Source organism: Excalfactoria chinensis, chromosome 3, assembly GCF_039878825.1.
Source record: "Excalfactoria chinensis isolate bCotChi1 chromosome 3, bCotChi1.hap2, whole genome shotgun sequence".
NCBI lineage: Eukaryota > Metazoa > Chordata > Aves > Galliformes > Phasianidae > Excalfactoria > Excalfactoria chinensis.
Window position 1 is genome coordinate 104,135,635 of NC_092827.1, and position 18,137 is coordinate 104,153,771.

The 18,137-nt window shown below is 41.2% G+C and overlaps 1 long non-coding RNA gene across 4 annotated transcripts in view; it reads right to left on the reverse strand.

Moving 5' to 3' along the window:
• The window catches only part of LOC140250734 (uncharacterized), a 376,536-nt gene that overhangs the window by 172,817 nt on the left and 185,582 nt on the right, over positions 1 to 18,137 (reverse strand). For 3 of the 4 annotated variants that reach the window (XR_011903251.1, XR_011903250.1, XR_011903249.1), the window contains exon 3: positions 14,766 to 14,897. The exons of the other annotated variant lie outside the window; for it this stretch is intronic. This is a non-coding gene — a long non-coding RNA (uncharacterized lncRNA). The remainder of the gene's footprint in view (positions 1 to 14,765; positions 14,898 to 18,137) is intronic. 4 annotated transcript variants of the gene reach the window in all.

Genomic DNA, 18,137 nt, shown 5'->3' on the forward strand with positions numbered 1-18,137 from the left:
CTGAAAACTGGGATAGAGCTTTAAGAGCTGTTACGGGCATAAGGTTTTGGGTTGTTTGTTTTGGTTTTTGGCTGTGGGGAAAGAAGAATACCTGAAAAAAAAAAAATAAGAAATTAATAATATTAACTACATCAGAATGTTTGTGCTTCAGAGAACATCTCATGCATGTATTGCAAATGAATACAGTATTTCTACTGCTTTACCATTCCCAAACATAGATAGGGATGCGGTGATCTTAAAGGTCCTTCCAACTGAAATGATTCTATGATTCTATGATGATGATCTGCAAAATCAGCCTAATGTCAAGGTTACTTAAAAATTCCTTCAGAACAAGCAGAATCCTGGTTTTCCTCGTTCCTAATAGCCTTTTTCACCTTACCTGAGCAATACAGCTTTGTAGCTTTGTAAACAGCACGGGAATGTGTGAGATAAAGCCAAACTCCCTCTGGGTTTGTAAGGTCTGCAAGTAGTATTTCCATTCAGTGTGAATGGAGAATTCGAGACTCTCATCATGTGGACAAGAGCAACTTGCCAAACATTGTCTCAAACAGGAGGGACAAGGTAGAGAATTCCCGGCAATTTTAAGACATAAATGTCTCAGTTTTTTCCATATGTATTTTAAAGAGTGTCCTAAAAGCACAAACACAACCAAAGAAACCAAAATCCCTCGCCACTTTGCATATGAAAGTGGAGAGAAGCAGTCCAATCACAAGTGTTGACTACTGAGCAGTATTAGTAACAGTCTCTCTTGCTTCCAAGAGCTGACCCTCCCCTTGCTTTCGGTGGACCCAGTGGCCCCTAGTGATGTTTAGCCCAAACAAATGCATTGCTGTTCTCTTAGAATGCAAGCCTTGTGTGTTCTTTCATTAAAGCCAGCTTTTAAAAAGTTACATGAGCAGGTAATTCCTGCTGAAAACAGGTCCCTTTTTTACTTCTGTTTTCTCCAGGAGAAGGCTTTTACAACAAGCCCTAGAAACAAAACTGGAAAGTATCATGAGAGGTTGGAGAGCCCATGCCTGGGCTCTCAGACAGCCTCAAGTACATTCGTGTTGGCCTTACACAGGCGTTTTCCCATGTTATTTAACACCTCTAATTGCAAGGTTAAGCAATTGCTCTCAGCAGCCTGTTGCCATGCTTAGAAAGTTTATATCCCAACTGAAAAAGAAAAATAAAATTAAAATCAGTCTTGCTAAGGAACTGATTCTTGATTTGATACAGAGAAAAATCATTATCTCCTAATTTTTTTATATTTTAAAACTACTGAAGAGTCCCTTGTAGACTACTTCCTTCCAAATGGAACACACACTATTAGTTTTGCTAAGAGATATCCTGCTCCCAGCATACCTCACCAAAAAGCCCCACAGTATCCATGTCCCCCCTGCACCATGCCTTGCATATCTCGCCTCAGAGAGCCAGGCTGACAGCAGCACTCTGCATGCACTCTGCAACGCAGAGACTCATGGTTGGGATCTCTGAATCAGTTTGTCCCCTTTCTCCTCAACAGTCACACCACAGCAGATGCAGTCAGCTGTCATCATTAAGGCAGGTGTTTCCCTCCCCAGCCCTACAGGAGCCTTATAACACATGGCATCACTTCTTCTCCTCAGCATTCTTTGGTAATTGGCACAGCATCAAGGAGAAGAGCCTCACTAGGGGTTGGTAGGTTTTCTGGAGACTCAACTCAGAAACACAACTGCAGTGAGCAGTGGAGCACTGGAATAGGCTCCCGAGAGAGGTTGTTGAGTCACCATCCCTGGATGTGTTTAAAAATCATTTGGATGTGGTGCTCAGGGGCATGATTTAGCAGAGGGTTGTAAGGGTAGTATGGTTAGGTCATGGTTGGACTTGATGATCTTTAAGGTCTTTTCCAACCTGAGCAGTTCTATGATTCTATGATTCTAATGTTTGCTGGAGAAGGTTGAGAACTGAAAAATAATACGTTTCTTCTAGTGGCAATCAAGAGTGGCTTCTATTTACAAAAATATACATATTTAACTCAGTGTTTTAACTGACATGCACATAATTTACAAAGTAAAATAAACATAAAAAGCAGGAATCTTCCCTTAACGTGCATCGTGCTGTACAACAAAGAGACAGCTTGGCAGAGTTTACACAGCCTCCCTATTCTCAACTCCTGCTGTACAAAAGGACTGCCACTGGTTGTAGGAAGAGGCTCAAGACAAGCAGAAATTAACTGCAAGACTCTCAAAACCAAACCTAACCTTTCAGAATTTGATTTGTAGGAAGAAAGCGTAACAGAATTGTATTCAATAAATTGTTATTTACTGTTCTGAGCTTGAAAGGATGTCCATCCCAGAGAATGCACAACTCAACACAGAGGGAAGATTTCCTTGTTTTCTGCTATTCCTGTGCAATAGGAAAGGCCTTGTCAGATGGAGCCTGTAAACACAACGGCAACACAAATAATAACTTAGAAATTCAACAACTTATCTGAGTTACACTTGGCTTGTTATTTAGGATATTATATATGTTATTTAGGATATTATTATATGTTATTTAGGATATATATATTTAGGAGTTATGGTGAGTGGAAAAGAATCTGTAAACAAATGTACAGGGGCTAAAAGCACTCAACGCCCTTGCTGTAGCACAAGTCTGGACAGAAATAGCCAAGACAGAAGAACTGAGACTTTTTCTGTTTCTATCAGCCTGCAGTGCATCCAGCTGTGCTATCCAACAAACCTGCTCCTTGCCTGCTCACGCCTCCAGGCAAATTGTGATGGTTCCTAATACTCACCCAACAGGTTGGGCACTGTACTGCTGTATATAAATTGCAGGGAAAAACTCTCTGCACCTGTACATGGAGCACCTTTCCTGACATGCCCACAATCAGACCACAGCTGGTAGCTCTGTAATTCTTCAGGAAATATCTGGGTGATGTAATACCAAGATGATACCCATTTCACCCAACCTGGAAGCTTGGGACCCTTCAAGATTCAGGGAGATGAGCCCTGGGCAGCTGCAAGCTCCAGTTGCATTGGAGAATAGTGGCTGGGCTATGGACTGTGAGGCTTTTCCCCAGAAGGCATGAGAGCAGTGGAGTTACAGTTCTAATGAAACTATCAATAGTAATCCTGTAACTGGGAGCTCACAAGCCTTGTTTAATGAACTTGACAGTAACAAAGAAAATAAAAATACTTTAAAAGCTGCAGTCTGAGTTTCATGTCCATGATGAAAGATGCAGAGAGTGTACTGCCATTGCGTGGGATCACGACCAACAAGGGGGCTGCTGTTATGTCAGACCTCATGTCATTCCTCATCGGAAATGGGGCTACTTCACTGTGCACACATTATGTCTCATACGACATATAAAACACTCCAGAATCTAGTCATGCTGGTGAGGGAAATTTTGCAAGTATTTCAACAAACTGATGCTGAAAGGAGCACCCATGCTGCTCTGCTGCTCTTATCAGCTGGTTGTAGGGGGATGACCTTTATGCCCCACCAGGATTTCTACCGACTTCGATCACTGCCCACAGCAGATAGAAACCAATGGTGTGCTTCAAAACCTTTGCACAGGTACTGCTTATTGGGTTTCAGGGGTTATTATTATTATTTTACTTTTGGGAGGAAACCATATTTTCTTCAAATTTCTGTGGCTGAAGTGCTGCTACATGCTTCACACAGAAAATATAAACATATGAAAATCCCAGTAGTGCACAAGGTTTTGCAGGTAATTTGTTTTCATTGGGCAGGAAAGCAATGCAGCGGTGCAGAGCTGAAATCTTTACCAGTTGCTGTGTCGTACTGAGACAGCCCAGGGCAGAATACCAGGCACAGCAGAAAGAGGAGAATAATTTCTTGGCCTACTGTTGTGTAATTTAGTAAATGAGACTTTTTTTACCCCCCTAAATGAGACAAAAGATTTGATTTGTTCACCCCAGCGGATAGGGTGAAAATCAAGATAGATCACTTCACCTGGAAACCTTTAATAACAGCACCTCGTTCTGGCAGCTCCCAGAAACCTTCTGACGCTCTATTAGAACATGGGGAAAGTGAGACTGGAGAGACCTTGGCTTTCCACTGCCAGCAGGCTGGGCAGCACACAACCACAGGTAGATGCTTCCTGTGTGGCTTGTGTTTTAGTCCACATGCCCAGTGCTTACATGCATCAGCAAGTGAAATATGTGTCTGGGAACAGAGGTTAGCAAGTTCAATGCCACTCGTTTCCACTGTATGCAGAGCAGGAATTAGAATATCAAAAAAAGGTCCTAGATTTCTACAGGCACCCTCAGATGGTTAAAGGATTGGGATAAACATGATGGATGCTTTTTGCTAGGATGCCTGCCTCATATTTATAAACCCTGATATGAAAGGACAGGGATATCATCATCTGTCCCAGTATAGCTGAGCTGCACAATGCAGTGGGTTCAGACCAAACAGCTATCCCAGGAGAAATGGGAGCACAAGGAGTAGCACCAGATCTAAAGTCTAAGAGTGAGGCACTGTCATTGGCAGAGGAAATCCAGTTACACAACGGGTTTTGGCTGTTTTGATTGTTCATAATTCAGCACAACATAGTAGTCAATGTAAATATGATCAGTACAGTCTGGGAGAGAACAGCCAGGCAGATAAAGGTGACACTGAGGCAGGGTTTCTCCTGGCTGGAGGTGCATCAAGCCTACTACTGCAAGGTGGCCATGAGGGCAGCACAAGAGATCAGCAGCAGCTAAAAGTGTCACCTTTAAGGCAGTTTCCATGGATCAGAATAAAGGCTGACATTGAAGCACACAGCTGCTGTTACTGGCTTTGTCCTCACTAAGAATTCAAGATCTTGCCAGCAACAAAACAGGTCTAGTCTTGAAAATGGTTTGGATAACTGTTTGGACATCTCTAGCTCCTCCTGAGAAGGACAAATGTCTCTGAGAATGTTCTAGTAGAAAAAAAAAAAGAGAGGGAAAGAGGGAAAGAGAAATAAGAAGAGATAGTATAAGAGATATTCATGGAAACTTGTCAGGAAACCAAGTTCTGATATCTATTATTAAAGAGAAGATTTATCCACACGTAAGTATAAATAATCAATTCTCAGTAGGTATATCAAAACTAGATTTTCTGGGGAAGACAAAAAAGATTCAGTGTCCTTAGATTCTCCAAGATTATATATAAAGAATAGTTACAAATATATATATATATGTTAGACTATCATACTGTTCATTTTCTTTTTTTTTTTTTTTTTCTATTTTCTTCTAGTAAACTTATTACAGAAGAAATGTAATGCATCAGAGAAGCATAATGCTGTAGTCCAATTTGCCTGCATCACCATTGTCAATGCTGTTGTTGGATCAAAGGGAGCTCAGGTAGAGTAGGACTCAATCACTTGCACATGAAGATGATTGAGGATTGTGAAGAAAAAAAGATGTAAAAAGTACTTGTCTTTGATGGGCAGAGACTCCTGTTGCAGGGACTAAATTCTGGGACCTCGGGAGGAACTGACTGAAAGTACTGTTAGAGTATTTAGGACAGGGAGAAAGATCTGCTTCTCATGCAGCAGGCACTGCAGATGGTGGAAGGCTGCAATATGCCACACTTTATAAACTACTCAACCTGTAGTGATGAAAATTATGGCAGTATGGCAGAGCACATGACTGAGTAGATGTCCCTGTTTCTTCATACCTCCTGCCTGGCACTTTGTATTCAAGCATTAATGTGAGGCTTTGTATTTGGGATATACAAAAACAAAATAAAGACGCAGCATATGATCTCATGACTAAGCAAGAGTATATTTCAGACATCCATACTGATGAATTTGAAAACACAGTCTATAGTTTCAACGAGAATATGACTGTAATTCAAGTGAAACCATTTTGTTTTATGCTTAGAACCTTCATTCCTTTGAATGTTTAAGCTAAGGAATGACTAAACACTACAAAACTTCTCTGTGTGCTCACTCCAGAAACCAAAAGATTGGCTCATTTCAGATAAAGAACCAGTTACAAGTAAGGTCACTGGTACAACAAATGCAATGGAGGAGGTGTCCACATAGATGTAATATCATTGGAAGAAAGCTTTCCGTAAAGAGAAAGGGCTTTTACTGCACACATAAAAAAAAATTATACATGGACACAGAGAAACTTGTTGTAAGACCATGGATATTGGTTTAATGTAATGCAATTACTTCCCACCCTGTGTGATTCTGTGAGTATTTTAAACAGCAGGAGTGAATCCAGCAGAAGGTCGGATGGTTTATTTTTGCTCATTTACTTTACTGCGGGAGGAGAAATTACTATTGGTCTAATTAATGAAACTGAAATAGCTACATCACAAAGAAGATGACAGTTAAAGATCAAAGTGTGACTGAACCTGGAGAAGTCACCTGGGAGCAGATTTACACGCAGGATCTGAATCAGCCAGATTCAGACAGCAGAAACTGGCTCTCAGTCCTGGTGCTATTTTTCTCTCCTGATTGGCTTTATGTCTTGAGTGATACCCAAACAATGGGAAGCATCAGGCTGGGTCTCAGGGAAATGCTCCCTTCTGGGGCCTACTGTGATTTTCAAAAGTGCCTAACTTACTCTGAAATAGCAGTAATTTGGTGCCTGTTCATTTTTGAACACCTAACACAAAACCGCCTCCATTTGCAATACCAAAATACCTTTAAAACAAAACCATTCATCTCACCCCAAATTTAACCACTTACATGACACAGAAGTAATTACAGGAGAAGGAAGCGACACCAGAACCACAGGCAGAAAAAGATGGGAGTGTGATGGGTGCCCAACTATAGCTTTTTGTCCATGCCTGGACTAGGTTATGAGTGATCCACATCTGAACATTGTCACCTTTCCTCACATTCTTTTTTTCCTGGCAGTCACCGTATGCAATGGAAATCCCCGCATCCTTTCCCAAACTACTGCAAAAGAGAAAGAAAATGCAGGTGAAGCCTCATCCTCCCCACACAGCAATGTTGGCTCAGAGCTTCCTTGTGGAACAAGAGAGCACACATCAACCTTCTTATGGAGCTTCCCTGGGACTTGCGGTGGGGCAAATAAATTTTCAGTCCCCTGTGCAAAACTTTGTTTGAATGAGCTTCTTCCAGCTTCTGCCTACAAAAGACAGAGGTAGAAGAGCAGAATGAGACGTGCATACTGCTCTCCACTGCAGCCCCTGCAGTACCAACAGGTGTGGGTCACTGCTCAGTTCAGCGTGTCATGCTGCACTCTGTAATGTAATTCTCCCATGCACCTTGCATGTTCCGAGATCCTTTAATGTCACACTTTGAAATCTGCTGGTGTGAAATACTATGTAAATTCAAATTAGTACTCTAACATTAGGTTTTAAAATAGCTTTACTGCAAGAGCGTGAGTCAGTGTTACTAACTCCCAACACTCATTAAAAGCCCTTTTTACAGAAAATGGATAATGTTGTCCATGAAGTATTGTGTTAAAGTTCACAAGCTCAAAAATCTAAGCAACTGGGATGATAATGTATCCTCATAATCTCATACGCATTTACAAAATCTGTGCAAATCTCTGTAAAGTCTGAGTTGTTTTCCCAAAGAAAAAAAGATTTAGCCCTTCTTCCTCTGCACTAAACATTCAACACCAGTTGGCCAGCCTGAATGAATAAGCCTGCAATAACAAACCACTACAAACACATGAGAGGGGTGGAAAGGAAGGAAAACAGATTTTAGGTTTAAGCTTCTAAAAGATTATTAGAAATAAAATTAAGAAAACATTGCATTCCCACATAAGGAGATCTGCTAAGTTTCTCTTAAAGTTTCCAGCCAAGCAGCTATGCAACAACATCTCCCATTTTGTACTTGTGTTGTTTCCCAGTGCAAAAACCAACCTGCTAAATGCTCTGAACACAAAGTGGAGATGAAGGTCCCACCTATAATCCCTCTGCATGAATCACAGAAAGGCTGGAGTTCCATGCAGTGCTGGGAATTGCTTGGTTCCATGGCAAGGCACAGCACAAAGAGAGCTGTAGCAGATTTCCTGCATGGTCTACCAGGCTGCTCAGGGGTTCACGACTTCCTGCAGCCCTGGTGTGCTGCCATGGTCCTGCTCAGCGGGTGAGTGCAATGCTGCACTTCATAATGGAAATGGGTGTGATCAATGGCATGTAGAGGTAAAAACAGAAAACAGAAACGGGACCATTAAATGCTGGTGTCTCCTAATTGTGGTGGTTTTGGATGCTATGATAAGAAAATCAGCTCTTTTCCCCAAGCCCATGCCTTGGTACCACCCTTCATTTTCTGAGGAAGTACAGGGCTGGAGCTTTCCATCAACATTTTCTGCACACTTGAAAACTTAACTTCACCAGTATGAGCACTGGTGTCCATGAGCAAAATTGAAATGAATAACGCTTTGTTTAAGCAGAGCAGGCTGAAGCCTTCACGTGTTTCAGGTGGCATAAGCAGTGGGCTCAGGAACGCCACCTGTTTGGACAGCGTAAGACCGTCGTCGTCGTTGGGGAAACTCTGGCCTAATGCCAGATCCATCAAATAACTGACATAAAAGTGCACGGAAATTAGAACCACATGCGCTCTCCGTATTTCTCTCCGTATTTTCGCTGCATGGGATAAAAAAGGCACTTTTCTTCTACCCTTGCCTGCTCAGATACACAGCACCCGGCGTGCTCCATCAAGAATTCCCACATACCCTCTGCAGAAGGGGGAATGGGGTTCCTGTCTCCAGCACAAACATTGCACTTGGAGCACCCTCCTTCCCCAGGCACCAGCAGCCCAGAAGGCTACGGTCAGAGTGAGGCCAGTCAGGAGTGCTCCTTGATGAGGAAGCTCTATTGATGCATTTTAGCACACATTTGTTGCGCAGCCAGGCATGGGCTTATTGCAAATTATATTTTATACTTCTTGTTTTATCAAATGAAAATGAAATTGAGACGGGATATTATCCGGCACGTGAAATAAATTATTGGGATAAAAAGGGACTCATTTTATAACCTATTAATAACTGGCTTTTGTAAATATCATTAGCAGGTAAACTCCTGTTATAATGTGTTTTTCAGTCTCATAAATCACAGAGTAAGTGTACTGAGATAAACCTTGAATTCCAAGTCTTTCACATTGTCATTTAAAAACAAAAATATGGGCTGTCCCAAGAAACTGAGGATCAGTGTCCCTGTTGTTCAGGAATGCTTTATTAACAGGCTTTCTGCATCCTTTATGGAAAAGCAAGGAGCGGCATGTTTGGAGCAACAGCTCACAATGGAGGTCTTTCTATCTGGGTACATCCCTGTACTGGACCGTGTCTCGTCATACCAAGGCAATGCATCAAGAGAGGAGATGTAATCAGCTTGGGAGCCACCTTCAAGGGGGCAAAGGCAGCATGGTAAAAGACAAGGTTCCCCTTAACCTGTCCACTCGTCCTTTTGGATGCTGAAACCATCCTCTCTCAGCTTCCTGGTGGCAGAGTGAAGCTGCTCCCCACATCAGCTGTGATTTAACTCCACCTCTTGGCTTTGGCAGTTTATACACAAAATGGGCAGAGAAAACAGAGAGTTGCATCGGTGGTCTAGTACCACTATGTTCATGGGCACTAACATCTTCCAGCACATTTCCATTAAAGGCACTTATTTTGTGGCCATAAAAGTGTGTAGAAATATTGAAAGTATATGGCATTTTATGATACTTCACGGAACAGCTACCCTATTTTTATATCATACAAATGTTTGACAATGGGTGACAAGATTTTTCTGGTTGATGAAATATTCTGAATGTCATACACAGAAAAACTAAACTTTTCTTTAAAACCTGTGGAAATAGTCAGTGATTTCACGTGGAGATGCAGGAGAGAGAAATAAAATCAATGCTAATTTATTCTGCTTATCTTGGTTTCCATTAGATGTCTATTTTTCAGAACTATGTCTCTACACATGTTCTTAAAATCTCACATTTGCTACAAAGTCCTTGGGAAAATGAGTGCAACTACAGTATCACCATGAGGATGGTCATTTAAGTAAAATGAGTTTTAATTCCTATGTCCATTAAAACACTTGGAGATTGTGGAATATTTCAGTACTGTTGCAATCCTACACCTATTTGGAACTTGGTCCACATAAAGAATCTCAAGAAGATTTCCAGAATCTGAAGCATTTTATTTCTTGTCAACAAGTGACTAATCTAGTTTCTTAGTCAAGACTGATCTTTATGCCAGATTCTGACTGCTCTTAAAATATTCCCAAGCCAGGAATACATCCACCAGTGACAACAGAAATACCTGACATTTTCCAGAATGCACAGAGGAGAACCAGGTCAGCCTTGCTTCTGGCAACAATCTGGACCAGGCCCCTCCTGAGACCTCACAACATGATCAGCTATGCCAGAGCATCCTTTCCTGACATTTTTCAACAGGTCTACCAATAAACCATCGCTTGTTTCCAGGCATGAAATGCAGAGAACGAGGAAAAGCAAAAAGACAGAGAAAAAGTCTGAAGCTAAAGAATGTTTTAAAGATTCATGTTTTGAAGATCCCAGTCTGCCTTACAAATCCCAGTCAATTCTGCTGGTCTAGTAACCAGTGCAGAACCAAAGCCTCTCAATTTTCACGCTCAGCTCTGATGTTCTCTCTCTCTATGGACTTGGACATGACAAGCAAGGCTAAATCCAGTCATGACATAATACATCTATCTCTGCGGCTCCCATGTCAGAAGAACTGAGAATCAGTCGTAGATCCTGGATAGCACTGTATTCTAGTGTGCAATATGAACAGTGATGCATTTCACTTCTTGAAATGAAAGGGAAAAAAATTATCCCAATATTGAAAATAAGCAACTGGCATCACTCTGGCAGCCTTCTTAAGAAGAATTAATTGAGAATTAAACCATGTTTCCCGTGAGCAGTTGGTACTTACTCAGAGCAGAGCATCCTTCCTCCCTGAATTTGCAAGGCCCTCTCTTTCTCCAGAATTCATTCCTCAGTTCTGAATTTTCTTAAATGTAAACTGGAAGTGTAGATATGATGTTCAAGAACTCCAAAGCAATGGCAACGAGGGACAGAATCATGTTCACTCGTTCAGTCAGAATCCACGAGGATAGCACTGAGTGTTGTTTGTTCGGGGAAAATGGTACCTTGCTTCAAAAAATCAGATTCACATCTGATGCTCCAGAATAATGACATCTACACAAGCAACTAAGACATCCCTGTTTCAGAACTGAGCAACTTTTAAAATCCCCTTTTAAGCTTCACAGCCACAGAAGACTCTTAATAATTGATTATAATTGATTTTAACCTTGTCCTAACCTGGGCAAAATGGCAAAGCCAATCATCTTTGTCCAGATGGGATATGAGAAAAGAGCCCCCAATACACATCTTTAAAAGCCCCAGACATGAGCAGAAGATAAAATATTTAGTCTGCAGAAGCCTTGACCTCCCAATTCCAGCCAGTTTTGAACTTGAATTGATTTCCGACAAGGCATCTGGGAGATGATTACAACAAAATGCACTAAAGCTGGGCAGCCTTTATTTTAACATCCCAGCAGCTTAACCTGTTAATAACAGCAATTGTTTTAGATACAATACCAATTTCTGTAACAGACACTAGAAATAGATAACAGCAACACAGTAACGGTGGCAATGTACAGCATTAGAGCACAGCCATCCACAAGCCTCTCGTTAAGGCTGTGGCAGCACTCCCATTACAAAACCTTGTTTTCAGGGGTTTAAAACTCAGCTGCAAAAATACCAGCACAGGCTGAAATGCTGCAACTAAACAGCCTTATCATGGGCAGAATGCTTGTGGAAACCAACAGGAACGCACCCTGGGTAAGGGAAGCACACTCAGGAAGTGGTCATCAGCCATTACGGAACAGGGGTAGAAATACAACTGAGCTGTTGTAAAGTAATAGTTCTTAAAGGCTTGCTGTGACTTTATTAGGAGGATGAAAAAGGCTTTACAAGTAACCACACGCAGATTCTTCCTCTTCTGCACAACCCTGAAGGTACTCTACTGTTCTGAAACTTAAGCATTGAAAATTGCTGTCTTTGTTCATACATGTGAGCCAGAGGAATTAATTTCATCAACAAATAGGGTGTAGTTCTGTGTTTCAATATCATTAACTCCAAATATCATCAAAACAAAAATCACACTATCAAAAAGGAAGGAAGGAAGGAAGGAAGGAAGGAAGGAAGGAAGGAAGGAAGGAAGGAAGGAAGGAAGGAAGGAAGGAAGGAAGGAAGGAAGGAAGGAAGGAAGGAAGGAAGGAAGGAAGGAAGGAAGGAAGGAAGGAAGGAAGGAAGGAAGGAAGGAAGGAAGGAAGGAAGGAAGGAAGGAAGGAAGGAAGGAAGGAAGGAAGGAAGGAAGGAAGGAAGGAAGGAAGGAAGGAAGGAAGGAAGGAAGGAAGGAAGGAAGGAAGGAAGGAAGGAAGGAAGGAAGGAAGGAAGGAAGGAAGGAAGGAAGGAAGGAAGGAAGGAAGGAAGGAAGGAAGGAAGGAAGGAAGGAAGGAAGGAAGGAAGGAAGGAAGGAAGGAAGGAAGGAAGGAAGGAAGGAAGGAAGGAAGGAAGGAAGGAAGGAAGGAAGGAAGGAAGGAAGGAAGGAGGGAAGGAAGGAAGGGAGGGAGGGAGGAAGGAAGGAAGGAAGGAAGGAAAGAAGTTAAAAAGTTGTTTATGGCATAATTTCTTTCCTGGATTCACTGATTTCCATTGCATAGGCAGTATCTGCCATTGTAAACGTTTCATGTGCCAATATGCTTGTTAGTCCTAAACTCATAGCAAATTCTGAAGTAAAGAACATAATTTACAGACAGGATGCCATTCAGAGGGATCTAGGCAGGCTCCAGTAGAGAACTCAGGTGAACCCCATGAGATTCAACAAAGGCAAGTAGAAGATTTTACACCCAGGTCATGGCAACCCTTACTATCAATACAAGCTGGGGGATGTAAGGATAGAGCACAGCCCTGCCAAAAAAGTCTGCCCACATAACACAACATAGAAATATTTAGAAATTTACAGAAATAAAATGATGAGGATCAAAAATGAAATTGGCATAAATACCAGGCAGAGAGAATGGTTTATACCTACTTTTCTTTCTCATCACACAGTTCACCTGCAGCATCCCTTTAGCTCAAGTAGGTTTCTTTAGTATTTGACTATTTAAGTTTTATATTTAATAGAGTATTAAAGACGGGGGAATAAAAAAAGCCACTGTTTGAAGTATCTCCAAGGCAAGTCTCAAAGATATCAATACTGTGTGCATCCTGTGAATGCCCAGAAGCAAAACCAAAATGAACTATGGCAGAAATTGGTGCTCTTTTTTTTTTTTTTTTTTTTTTCTCAGAAGTAATCACTGTTGCAAATTTTCTACTTTTACAATGCAGATATTTCTTTAAGCGTAACCATTTTAAACTCAGTTTTCCTATTCCACACAATGCACAAATTCCTGAGCATGTTTTTGACTTCACCCCTTTCCCATTAGCGTCTGAGGATAAACAAGTGTGTAAATGAAGAACAATTCTGCATTAATTACCCAAACAATATTGAGATTTTCACAAGTAACCCTTAGACAATTACAGCTGTTGGTACCACACTTTCACCATGGAAACTTTTGTTTTACTTAACAATTGAAATTACAATCAGATGTGCTCATCCCTTGTTGAAGTAATGAACAATGGTACATCTGAAAGAGAAATTCAAAGTGCATCATTTATCTTATCCTATTTTCAATTAGGCTGAATAAAGTGTAGGATGGTTCCAAACTACACCACAGTAACAGGGTAAGTAAATTTATTACCACTAGAGTGCTAATCTTAGCAGATGGTAAATATATATATATATATATATTTAGCATGAAATATGCTAAAGCAATAAATCTGAACAAGGTAGGTGTTATCAACTAATATCTCCCCGGTGTGAGGTAAAACTCCTGCATGACAACTCAGCATTCTTATAAACTGTGGGTGAATGCTGTAAGATATAAGTTTCCCCGCAGGATGAAAAATAGCAGAAATTAGTTGAAAAAGCATGCAATGTGCAGTTTAGTATGGCATAGCTAGTAGAGGAAAGAGAGGGACAGAATTTGCTTAGTAAGAATTTTTTTTCCCCCAGGACAACTCATTTTTTTCTCACAGGAAATTTTTTATTGATTCTGGAAAATATGAATCCAGCAATTCCCTCCTGCTTTAAAAAAAAGAATAGTCCACTAATGCACCTAGGTTTGTAAATAGAAAACAAAAAGACAAAGATTAAAATAATCACAAGGAAGAAAACAGGCAAAACTTGGTGGCCTTTTACTTCCCTATCTCCATGTGAAATAAAACATATAATAAGAAGAAACAGAATGGAAAGTTGCTTATTTTGTTATCAACAGAACATTTGTAATTCAGAAAGCACAGAATGACAGAATCACAGAATCATCAAGGTTGGAGAAGACCTCCAAGACCATTCTGTCCAATTGTCCACCCACCACCAATACATCCTCACACAGCCACGTCCCACAGTACAACATTAAATATTTCCTGAACACTTCCAGGGACGGTGACAACACCACTTCCTGGGCAGCCCATTCCAGCAGCTGACTTCTTTTCCAGAGAATGTTTCCTAACAGCCAACCTGAACCTCCTCTGGCACAACGCAAGGCCATCCCCTCTCATCCTACGGCTGTTCCCTGGGAGCAGAGGCTGACATCACCTCACATAGCCTCCTTTCAGCTCATTGCAGAGAACCATGAGGTCTCCGCTGAGGTTTCTGAGGTAGTAGTTGTAGTCTGAGGCAAAAAAAGGACATCCCTTCACCAAAACTGTGCTCATACATAATAATGATGAGAGATAAAGACTGCACAAAACTTACTGAGTCTACGGACAAAGCGCTGCAGCTCATTCCTTGTGCAGAATCCGCATCCTTCATAACTTGTATTTGTCTTCTTCTCACATGGGAAAGATCTTTAAAGAGGCATTATGAGTTTTTACTCGTTTACATAGCCTGAAAAAAGAAATGAGTCCTGCTTAAATCATGAAAAATATAGAGAGAGCTTTATTCCATCTTTTCCAAGCAGCAGGTAAAAAGTATTTAAAAACTAAGATAACTGAATGAAAAATGCCAAGTAGGTATCACAAAAATATCTCAGCAGATTCAGCTGGCAAGGTAATGACGCAGAACTGATGGCCAGCTTATTGGCCGCAATTAGACCAAAGAACAACAGCAAGGAAAGAATCGTACACACCGAAACAGGGATAAAATTTATATATCACAGGCTAGAGAATTAGCCAGAACTACTCCACTCCCAAATCTTCCCAAGGGAGGACTGTTCAAATTGAAATTAATATAATCTATTATGCAAAACATTGCTGTAATCTTCATTTGCAGGTCACATGACTGCTTGGCTCAACTATTTACTTTTCAGGTACGTCAGAGCAGAAGTAGAAATGAGGACTGTGCATTTGTCTCCAAAAAAGCCAGAAAGCTCTCAAAAGGAGAGCTACCTGAGTGAAAGCTACAAGACGAGGCCCACAGAATTCAGATAGATCCCTTATCTAATAAAATATAACAACTTTTAATAAAACCATGACTATAAAAATCACAGAATTAATCTATATTGTGTCTTTACCGGTTTGCTTCAATAATAGAAGTAAAATAAATTAAGGCTTTAAAAGCAGTACTTTTGTTGCTCTAAGACTCGGGTCTCGCATTTTTATGCCTCAATTAAGAATTTCCTTAATTTGCTCAGTGCAGGTTTGCACCAGTCTCGTGGGAAATCCACACAAAGGTGGAATTAAATTGGAGGGGGTTCTGAAGCACGAGGTTGGCCCCCAGTGTAGGTGGGGGTCTGAGTGGGATAAGGCACAGCCAGGAGATGCACACCATGCGGCTGTGTTCTGAGCACACAGCTAAGTAAGAAAAGCAACAGCAAAACCAAACAGCTTAGAAAAGGAAAGCAAGCCACCTTCATATAATCCTGCAAAGGATTTATAACAGATTTAAACATGGATCATAAACCCACTGGCAAATATAGAGGAGCTGTGTTGGCGAGCTGCTTCCTTGCCATAGGTTGGGGATGTGGATGGAGGTGGTGCGGCAGGAGATTCCGGACGCAGACTTGTGATGTAACCCCCTTCTCCTAGCTGAGAGCTGAGTTTTGATCCCTTTCAATTCTTGGATTCATGTTCAAGGACAGGGCACTCAAGTAATCTTATGAATGCACTTTGTGCTATCTGTCCGGATGAAAGATTTTCATAAAAAAAAAAAAAAAGGAGCTTACAGCATCTGGCCACTCTGCTTCCATTCAGCTCAGTACTGAAGGACTTAAATGGAGATATACACTGAGGGGTCACCACCCAAAGTGTAATATGCATGGCAGGGAAGCTTTCAATCACCTGTCACATGGAGTCAAGTTGCTATAAATCTTAGGAACAAGATAGTTTTTTCCTCACTATGTTTTTATGAGAAACAGGTTACTGATAATAACTGCTCTGACACTCCGACCTACTTCCCAGTGCATTTTGCATTGGTGTTTCACTATCCACACACTGTGGGACTGCAAGGCTACTCTCAGAACTGTGCAGTGGATTTCAGGTTCAGGCCACCTTCCTGCCGAGATGCATCCATCCCCCACAGCCACCAGGCCAGCACCTCAACAGCACAGCTGTGCCAGCAAGTCCACAGGGCCCCAGCTTCTCTCTTCAGTCATTTCCTGGGTACTTGTCCCTAATATAGCACTGCCTCTGATGCAAACCTGCTGAGGGAGTACATAGAAGAAGCAGAGCACAAAGACCACACTGATTTCCCTGAATGCAAAACGTGATGTGTGAATGATATGCAAACCAAACCCATTTGTCATCTTGCAGGTGGCCAGCTGACAGGGCCTGTTCTCTCTGTCTCAGAGCAAGGAGTACATTTTTTGTCTCAGTCCCATGGCTGGGAGATGGTTGGGGCCCAGAAACACGCCCTTGTTTGGGGGTACACTCAGACATGCAATTCCTATTCAATAATGGGATCAATAGATACCCCACATGTGAAATACTGGTATCAATTGAATGGCACTCGAGATCCATATTGCCAGCAAGTGGTCCTCAGTACAAACAGCTGGGAAGTTTTGTGGCGAAGAACATCTGTATTGCATGTTACCTTAAGTTTTGGGCATTTAAAGCATCAGCTCTTGAGAAACATCAGATTATAAGAGAACACAAGAAACTCTGTCTGTTCTAATGTGATTTTCAAAAAGATTTCACCTATTTCAGAGTAGAAAGTGTGTAGAGAAGCCATGTCATCACTACCGTTTGTGTTATTTAACCAATCCATTCTTTCTAATAAAGAACCAGAAGAAATAAAAACCCATTGATCTTTATTTATTGACTCCCTCAGTGAGTATAGTTAAAGTTGACACAAATCAATCACAATAAAGTTGAGAGAATAATATAACACAATATGACCCAAGAAGGGACTGGAAGTTTAATTACTGAAACTCCGAGTTTTAGCATATGTAGAGCCATGAAATGCTAAAAACAGAGCATTTATCCTTCCACTGTGTCGCTGCACATTGCCTTTTCAAAAAACACATCCTGTCTTTTGCTTTTCTGTTGTACGAGGTGATTTACACAGAACAAAGGTTTTCTTTGGAAAGGTCATCTCCACCCCGCTGCCCTGTTCCCCAGCGTAGACACTCCTGGTGATGTCAGTGCAAAAGGATAAGAAAATTCCTAGTGTTTATAAACATTTTAAGTGTTCTCTCAGCCAAAGCAGATAGAAAAATACCAAAAGGTGAGGGGAAAACGACGTATTTCTAAGGGAGTAAGTGGCTCTTTTGATTTCCTTTTCTCTTGCAGTTCGTTGTCATTAATTTAAAACTTCCCAAGCAGTAAGATGGGCCAAAATATTAGTTGCTGTCAAAAGTAAATCTGTGGATAGCTTTGCTTCTGAGGTGTGTGTTCAAAGATGGTTGGCAAATGGCAAATACAAACGCCAACAGAGGTCACACCAGTTTCTGCATTATGCTGTTTAAAACATGGAAAGTAAGACCAAACAAAAAGAAGCCCTTTGGGAAAAGAGAAAAGAAAGTTAAGGTGGCAATTAACAAGACAGATAGGGTTTGCCAAACTACCCTCCTGTTGCATATAATCTGCAGCCATTACGTTTGTATTGCTAACTTCTTAAAGAAGCGCGACCTACCAGCGAAGGAGATCAGACCTGTAGCAGAAGAGTCTTCTTTGGGCTGAAAAGTGCAGG